At 46.8% G+C, this 9,327-nt stretch overlaps 1 long non-coding RNA gene across 1 annotated transcript; it reads left to right on the forward strand.

Moving 5' to 3' along the window:
* The first annotated feature begins 1,189 nt into the window (after positions 1–1,189).
* Positions 1,190–4,426, forward strand: LOC110316488. The gene is made up of 3 exons (XR_002380272.1): positions 1,190–1,296; positions 1,724–2,030; positions 3,484–4,426. It is a non-coding gene; the product is annotated as an uncharacterized LOC110316488 (long non-coding RNA).
* Positions 4,427–9,327: the final 4,901 nt, after the last annotated feature.

The following is a 9,327-nucleotide window of genomic DNA, read 5'->3' on the forward strand; positions in this document are numbered from 1 at the left end:
GTGGGCTGGGGTGTGAGCTGGTGTGTGAGCTGGGGCATAAGCTGGTGTGTGAACTGGAGTGTGAGCTGGGGTAAGAGCTGGTGTGTGGGCTGGGGCATAAGCTGGTGTGTGAGCTGGGGCATAAGCTGGTGTGTGAACTGGAGTGTGAGCTGGGGTAAGAGCTGGTGTGTGAACTGGGGTGTGAGCTGGGATAAGAGCTGGTGTGTGAGCTGGGGTGTGAGCTGGTGTGTGGGCTGGGGTGTGAGCTGGTGTGTGAACTGGAGTGTGAGCTGGGGTAAGAGCTGGTGTGTGGGCTGGGGTGTGAGCTGGTGTGTGAACTGGGGCGTGAGCCTACGGTGTGAGCTGTGGTGTGAGCGAGGGCACAGGGAGGGCTCCGCTTCTGAACCTGGAATAAGGCTTTGATGTTACCGATGGCATCTGATGCTCTGGGATGCAGCTACTCTCCCATTTTAAGTTAACACCAATTCTTCCTGAGTCAATACTCCTTGAAAACAGCTGCAGCTTCTCAAATCTGCGAGGCTGGCTTACGTTTCTTGCTGCACATGTCTTTTTTTCTGGAAAGTCCCTTTGAGGTCTTTCAGGAATCCGATTTAGTCCAGCATCTGTCAGAGGCCCAATGTATGGAAGGAAATGTGGGCGTGTGTGCAAGGAGCCTGCAAGACAAAGGAAGGCAGGGCTCTGCCCTCCGACCACTGCTCTGTAATACACACAGAGAGACTAGATGGTGCTCCCATGTGTGGACGGGCACCATGCGACGGTGGACGCCATCATGGGTGGGCGCCGTCCAAAGGGGACATGCGCAAATGTTTTAGGCAGAGGAGGAAATTTAAACATTATTCTTTCTCCATCTTTTCTGCACACTCTACCTTTTAAGTTTTTGAAAACTAAAAACAGACAAGAGGATTCAGAGGACTTGGAAATGGCCGCCTGGCAGTAGGGGATCGACCCTCACCTGCGACATCCCAGTCCTTCAGCTGTGCCTTGACTCCTGTGAAAGCTTGCTCATGGGCTCTTCCTCCACAGCATGCAGTGGAAATTAGTAAAATGCTCAGCCTGTTGGCCCTCAGCACATTCCTGGTTGGTTGCTTTTTATGGACTTTGTGCCTCGTTTCCTTCTTGCTCGGAGAGCTGACACTAGGCTTTGGCGTTCAGCTCCTGTTGCTCCTTCTTCCTGGACACCTTACCTACAGGACCTAGGATATGGACACCGTCATCTTCCCCATCCCACAGATCCAGCCTGGGCCACAAAAGGCTCCTTTTGTTCCTCACAGGACTCTCGCCTCTGTGCTGTTGGAGGTACGTGAGGTCTGGTAGAGGCAGGTATGGAAATCCACAAGCAGTGAGTGTGCACACACACACACACACACACACACACACACTACGGGGACTGGAGGAGGAGGGGAAGAAAGAAGAACAAAGGAGCCACAAGAGAAAAAGCCAAGGAGAGGCAGAGAAAGTCTTCGCACAGGTTGTCGTCATCATCAGTGAAGAGCGGGAGGTCTTCATCCAAACAGAGGGTGGCAGGCATCGTGGGGTGAGCTAGAACACAAATCCTTTGGGGTTGATTCAGTACTTTCTTTACCCAGGTTACAATGCTGGTGTATATGTAACCACAAAGAAGAGTAATGTTAGGAACAGAAAGCCTGCCAGGGGAACATATTTCTGATCCTATAATGGATACCAGAACAGCCTCAACCCCTAAATCTGTTATTGCTTTCCCCAGAGAACAGGCCATTCGAACTGAAGGTGACCTTGGAGAAAGAACAAGAAAGGTTCTGCCGAAGCCTGGCTCATTTCCAGCCGACTGAAGAAAAGCAGGAGGTCGTATCCGTCAACACCGGAAGTCCTCAGCTCGGCTAGAGACTGTTCCAGCTTCAGTCTGTTACCAGTGTTCTTCAGTCCCTCCTTTCCTCTGTGCCAGCACGGACAGAGCTAAGTGACAAGGGTCTGCACCACTCCAGGCCACAGTCACTCATGCTGTTGCAGCCCGTGCAGCTGGGGATTCGAGGTGAGAGAGCTCCTACAGAGGGGTGAGCAGGGGAACCCGTGTGTGTTGAAGAGATGTGATAATAACCACCTTCCATTTATCTTGCCTTAAACCCGTGGGCCAAAAGAGGCATCGTTTAAAAGGAATAACAGGATGATAAATCACCACCTTTTCTTTGTGTGTTTCCTACTTTGCCCTAATTTTATAGATGGAATCACATACTAGGAATGCCTGTAATTTAGCTCTGAAGTCCAGAGTGACTACATGCGGAAAGCATCCTGCTTTTAATATACTAATATACTTATGCCCTGGTGTGTTAAGTCACCCAGAAAGCCAGAGGAAGGAGCTTCCAGGCTGAGTAAGGGCATGTAGGGTGCTCTGTGTAGGGCATCCCAGCATCCCCACCTGAGCAAGGACAAGAAGGGAGTCTGTGTGTAGGATATCCCAACCTGAGAGCGAGTGGAAGCTCTAGATGTCGTTATTATCTTTTTAGTTTCAACCTCAACACAGTGAGTTGAATTAGTCGCCCCTTCAGTGCAGGGCACATTGCCATTGCTGTCCCTGAAGCCCTTGCTCCTAGTTGATATATTATGCCTGTGGCTTGGTCATGCTCCACCCTGGTCACCACGTATGAGAGATTGTTCTGATAGGTCACATGTGCCTTTGCTTACGTGTGTGTCCTTACAGGGCGTGGAAGCTTGTGTTAGCCATTGGTTGGGTAGCGCTTTCCAACATATCTTCCAATTGTTTGTCTCACGCAAGGGGATTTTTAAGACCCAGTCTCACCGCTGTGTGTACACATAATTTACTGAGTAAATGGCCAGGGAATGATTCAGAGCTCTGACTTCCCTGTTTGGTCTCTGTAAAGGCCACTTTCAATGCAAAGGACGTTAGGCATCTTACTTCATGTGATCTGCAGAGTAATTCAGGAGTGGTGTATTGTTGGATTGACAGCAACTCCAAAACTGAGCAAAACCAAGTGAGAACCATAGCAGGGATTCAACAAAATTAGAAAGTGACATGACTTGAATCTGGAATGTTCTCCACAGGCTCAGTCTCCAACCTGTGCTGTTTCCTGGAGCAGTGGACCCTTTAGGAGATGCGGCCTGAGCTGGATAAGCAGGTTACTGTTGGTCAGGCTTTGAAGGTAGAGCCTTGGTTCTGACATGGTTCCTGTTTCCGGTCCTTCTCCTGGTAAAGCATGCCCATGGTATGCTTCTCCCACATGAACCTCAGGATGGCACCCACAGCACGACGGGCTGAGAACTCTGAACCCCAGGACCAGACAAAGCCTTTCCCTCCCTAGTTAGCATACGTGAGGCATGTTGGTCAGTGCGGTGCAGAAGTAGCTGAGGCGGACTCTAATGTAGCTGTGGCCATAGTGACGGAGCGGTGATCTTTAGTACGGCTGCTCCTCCGGCTGCTTCTGGCTTCCTCTCTTTCCCTGCTCTTTGATAATGTTGGCTGCAGCTCATCTGCCTTTCTTCCCTCGGCAGGGCATAGCCTTTGGTTCGAGTGGACAACTGTTCTTTGGAATCTTTTCATGCCAAAGGAAAGGATACAACAGAGCACCAGCCACCATGTCCACTCTCTCAGAAAGAGGAATATTTTGGAAGCAAAGCGTGGCCTGAGTGTCTCTCGAGATGTGTGCTCAGCTAAACCAAGACTTCATCCTTCAGACGTGCAGCCTCAGAGCTCTGGAGCAAGGCCTTGAAAGGCCCCACCAGTGGGATAAAGAAATAATTTCTGGTGATTTCAGTTGCCCTGTAGGTGAGGGATCAATATATCAGAAAGGACTGCTTACCAAACTTTGTACAGGAGTCTGGAAATTTTTGACTGTGCCTCTGAAGTGTGTAACAGTTAATAGATAGCAGAATGTGAGCCTGCGTGTGGATAGGTTTCTATGCCCTTGGGAATCCTGTGATATAAATCTGTTTTCTCTTTTTATTATAAGATTTTGTCACCAGCTGCACTTGCGTTTTCATACAGAGTAACCCCCAAATCACACTGCATGAAGTGTCACAAATCATACACAAGATCTGTAGCCATGCATGACAAAGGGGCCTCGGTTCAGTGCTGAAGTTCTGCAGAAAGGTAAGTTCTGCAGAAAGGCATTTCATCTTATCTCATCAGATCTTATATTTTTTCCTCAAGCCTTCATTTCCATTATATTCATTTTCAGAGTGGCACATGGAGGCAACATTTTTCAATAGTCAATTATCTTTGGCCGATCTCTGGCTCTCTCCTTACTCCTTCACAAAATACATTCAGTAGCTGATGCTATGTTTCATTCAAATTATTCGTTTCCGTAATGCAGGATTTAAAGCGTGTGCCTGATTTTTATTGACTAGTCTTATTTCTTGTCACTGTCTGTTCCCTTACCATGTCCTGATCGACTATTCTAATAAAGAGTTTCTAGCATTCTCTTTTCAATACGTCGCCAGCAGACTATTAACTGTTTTGAGTCTTTAAAATGTTCTACAGACCACACTGACAGGTCCATGTGAGAGCACTTAGCACAGTGTATCTAATGTGAACCTGGCACACCATGATAGGACGAGGCTTTGGTGTTGGGCAACAGGATCACTGAAATTGTGTCCCAAAGGGTCATGAGGTGAGATAGTCTTTGCTAAAGAGGAACTAAGAGGAAAGTTAGATTATCATGGAATGGAGGGGTCTGATGGTGAGAACTCAGCCGCCCACCTATGAATGCAGCAGCCAGGGAAGACTTCCTAGAGGCAGTTGGGAAACTCCAGGCCAGCCCTCTGGACTCCTCTCATCCATTTGCTGAGACTGGAGAGTCACCCCTCAGGTGTCCAGGAGTCTGTTAGATCCTCTCTGAAGAGCGCCATGCTCACTGGGACTCACAGGCAGCTCAGTCTATCCTGGCAAGGGAGGCACCAGTCTCAAGGCTGTTCCCAGGTCTGCAGTGTCCTTCTTCTCAGACTCTTAGAAATCAAGCCGAGTGCCCATGTGTTCTGTGAAGTCATCACAGAGATGGAAGGAGACTAAGAAGACGGAGTGAGAAAGAGCAGGCAGTGCGTGACTAGACCACTGGGTTTCTTACTAACCACTCAACCAAGTCCCATCAAAAGAAAAGCTTACTGCTGGAGGAAATTCAAAATCTATTCTTAACCCTCCCCGTCATTCTAAATCTTTCCTAGAATTGCAGACCAAAGCATTCTAATCACAGGAAATGTTAAATCAAATTTCTGTAGAGAAATACAAAATATTAAACTGTATTGTGAAGCTAAGGTATTAAAACAGGACTAGCACTGCAGATCAGTGAGACAGATATATGAGTTTGCAAATGTATAAAGTGGTAAAACGGGAACAGGATCATGCAATAATTGTCTAGTCCTCAGGGAAGAGTTAAGGTGTGTTTTTTTTCTTATCTTATTTGCTATACCAAATACATTTGAGGTAGATAAAAATAGCCTCTGCGAGGGCTGGTAGTGCAGTGCACACCTTTAATGCTAACACTTAGGAGAAAGAGGCAGGTATATCTCTGGGAGTTTAAGACTAGCCTGGTCTGTATAGTAAGTTATAGTACAGCCAGACATACACAGAGAGACCCTGTTTCAAACAAACAAAAACCTATGTACTGAGAAACAACCCCACCACCAGTCAAATAAAAACACAGAACTGTCAGTAGAACCCAGTTTTTCAAAGATTTTTTTTTCCCTAATAATTTCAGTTTTAGCTAGGCATGGGTTTCTCATACATGAGCGTGTGGCTCAGTCCCCCATGGGCCTTGTTAGTGCTAAACCTTACAGCTGAAGCACCAGGCGGAGCTTTGCTAGAGGACAGCAATAATAATCTAGTTAGTTCTGTCACCGAGGAACACCAAGCAGCTTCAGATTTCACGTGCTTGGACACCTTTACGATTAAACTTGCTTATTGAACCAAAGGATGCAGTACATATCGGAAAAATCTCCCTTTCATTTTATTGTATACTTATGAGTGTTTGCCTGCATGTAAGTCTGTGTTTGTGTGTGCCTGGTTATGCAGGGAGGCCAAAAGGGGTGGTCAGACCTCCTAGGACTAAAGTTACAAGAAGTTGTGAATTGACACATACATGCTGGGAATCAAACCCTGGTCCTCGGCAACAGCAGCCACTGCTGTTAACTGCTGAGCCATCCCTCTAGCTCCCAAATTGGACAATTTCAACATGAAAAATGTCTTGGGGCCTGCATGATGGCTCATCAGATAGAAGTGCTTTCTGCCACAACTGATCACCCAAACTCCCATGGCAGAGGGGAGAACCTCCACAGTCATCCTCTGACCTGCACAAGTACACTGTAGCACACCAACACATACACGCGGACTCATAAAGGACACACATGCACACACACACACACATATGCACACATTCACACACATGCACTTAACATTCACACACATGCACTTAATATACACATAGACATGCCTGCACGCATGTGCGCGCGCATACACACGCACACACACACACACACACACACACACACACACTGATATGCACATGAACATACTCAGGCACATGAACACACACGTAGTGAGAATTTTGAAAACACGGAAATTATAAGAATATGTTTTTGTTTGAATCCCAGGTGTGGGGATGTGGGGCTGCTTTGCAGCGACTGACTATGATTTGCCTCGTTCTCTAGCAGGGGCATGTTTTTGCCACTGCACACAGTTTCTGTGAGTGTGTGACATTTGGAATTCTATAGACTTTTCAGAGAATATATAAATGCTAGGGCCCTGATAGCGGTGGCTGGATGGCTGGTTGGTGGTTGGCCGGTTGGCCGGTTGGCTGGGCGGCTGAGTGACTGGTTGGTGGTTGGCTTGGTGGCTGGTAGCTGGTTGGATGCTGTTGGTTGCAGTTTGTCAAGTGGTCCTGTGCAAAGAGACAAGAAGAAATTAGATAACCCTGAAGGTGAAGACTAAACTTACCCCAAGAAACTCAACACCCCTAATCAGCAGGAAGTAATCTAATAATGACTCCCCCTTCCCCCTCTACCCTTTTTTTCTCTCTCCTACCTAGTGTTAGGAGGTGGAAAGGGTAGAAGAAGAGGGGTGGAGAAGGGTGGAAGAAGGAAGAACCCACAAAATAGCCAAAAAAGTCCAGCTACCCACACTCATATACATGCACATAACATTAGAATGTCATGGACATAGAAAATACATAAAATATGATTAAAGCTATAAATCTAAGTTTGTTTTTATTGCTATGATAAACACCATGACCAAAAGCACCTTGGAGAGAAGATGGCTACACTTAGCTTACATGCTATAGTTTATCATGAAAAAAATATCAGGGCAGGAACTCAAGGCAGGAACTGAAGAAGAGGTCATGGAAGAGTTTGGCTTACTTGCTTGCTCTGCAGGCTTGTGCTCTGCAACTTTTTAAAAAAGATTTATTTACTTATTTTATGCACATGAATACTCTGTAGATGTCTTCAAACACACCAGAAGAGGGCATCAGATCCCATTACAGATGGTTGTGAGCCATCATGTGGTTTCTGGGAATTGAACTCAGGGCCTCTGGAAGAACAGTCAGTACTCTTAACCACTGAGTCATCTCTCCAGCCCTCTTTATACCTACCACAACCACCTGCCCCCAAGTGATACACCCACAATGGGATTGGCTGCCTTCCTATACATCAATCATTAATCAAGAAACTGCTTCCATCAGATTGGCCTGTGGACAAATCTTCGGGGCACTTTTTCCATTGAGGTTCCTTCTCAGAAGACTGTAGTTTGTGTCAAACTCACCACACCTACCCAGCCCTCTGTCCCAGCTGAATGAGTACACTGCCAACACTGTCACAACTGGGCTCCAGTCTGACCCTGTGCTTCTCAGTGGCAAAGCAGAGTGTGGGCAGATTGGTTCAGCAGGCAAATCTCCGAGACTTCGGCGACCATCACAGTGAACACAGACCACACGAGTGTCTTAGCTCACTTCCAGAGAGACAGGAAGAGTCTGCTTTTCATTATTGTAGAAAAACAAGGAAATTATCTAGGTCATTGTTCAAAATGTTCAGAGGCTCAGGATCAGGTTGGCCCACGTGATGTTCTGAGTGTAAAAGGATTAGCATAAGTGTATGTGTTAACCACTTGGTCCTCAGTTGATGGCACTATTTGAAAAAATGATTGGAGAGCCTTTAAGAGGTAGAACCTGGCTAGAGGAACTGGGTCATTAAAAGAGTGGTCCTTGATGTTTTATAGCACAACCCTATTTCTGATTTTCTTCTCTTGGCTGCCGGATTACAGATGCAATGTAACTATCTGCTCCCCAGTCCTGCTGCCAGGTCTACCCTCCTGTTGTCATGTCTACCCTCCTGTTGTCATGTCTACCCTCCTGTTGTCATACCTACCCTCCTGTTGCTATGTCTACCCTCCTGTTGTCATGTCTACCTCCTGTTGCCATGTTTACCCCCGTTGCCATGTCTACCCCATTGCCATGTCTACACCCTATTGTCATATCTATCCTCCTGCTGCCATGTCTACCCTGCCTGTTGCCATGTCTACCCTGCCTGCTGCCATGTCTTTTGCCATAATTGGCTGCATCAAGTTACACTCTGAGCTAAAATAAGCTCTTCTTCCCTTGAGGTGCCTCATAACAAGAGAAGTAACACAGTGCTCGAATAGACATCATAGCTGAATGATGTCACAATGCCAGCAGTCTTTGCAGGGAAAAGAGTTCACTTCTTCAAACAGGAAGTCAGAGAGCTTAGAGGTGGTAGGCACAGATATATAAAAACTGGCACACAAGACCCAGATTTCAGATGAATTAGTAATGTCTCCTTTTTATTGTGGATTTGTTTTTATCAGTGTTTTGTTTGCTTGTGTGTTGAGACAGGGTCTTACTATAGAGTTCTGGCTTGACTAGAATGCATGACATAGACCAGGCTGGGTTGACTTTCATGTTGTCTTCTTCCTCTGTCTCTAGAGTATGGGGATTACAGGTATGGGTCACTGCTTCCAACAACTCAGTACTCGAGTGAAGCCCCAACTGGCCCAAGAACCTTCCAATATATTCCACCTCTGAATGTTCACAAAGTTCCACCACCACAATGGGTCCAACTTTTCAACCAACACACACACACACACACACACACACACACACACACACACACACACACATGTTGGCACAGGGATGGGGGATGCTCAAGAGTCCAAAGCATAGCTCATCCATGGAGTTATGTTGTGAATGCTGATGAAAGCATGTAGTGTCCATGTGAAGTTTCAGGACTGATCAACTTCTTCCTCTTCCTCCTCCTCCTTCTCCTCCTCCTTCTCCTCCTTCTCTTCCTCCTCCTCCTCTTCCTCCTCCTCCTCCTTCTCTTCCTCCTCCTCCT

Source organism: Mus pahari, chromosome 1 (genome assembly GCF_900095145.1).
Source record: "Mus pahari chromosome 1, PAHARI_EIJ_v1.1, whole genome shotgun sequence".
NCBI classification, from domain to species: domain Eukaryota; kingdom Metazoa; phylum Chordata; class Mammalia; order Rodentia; family Muridae; genus Mus; species Mus pahari.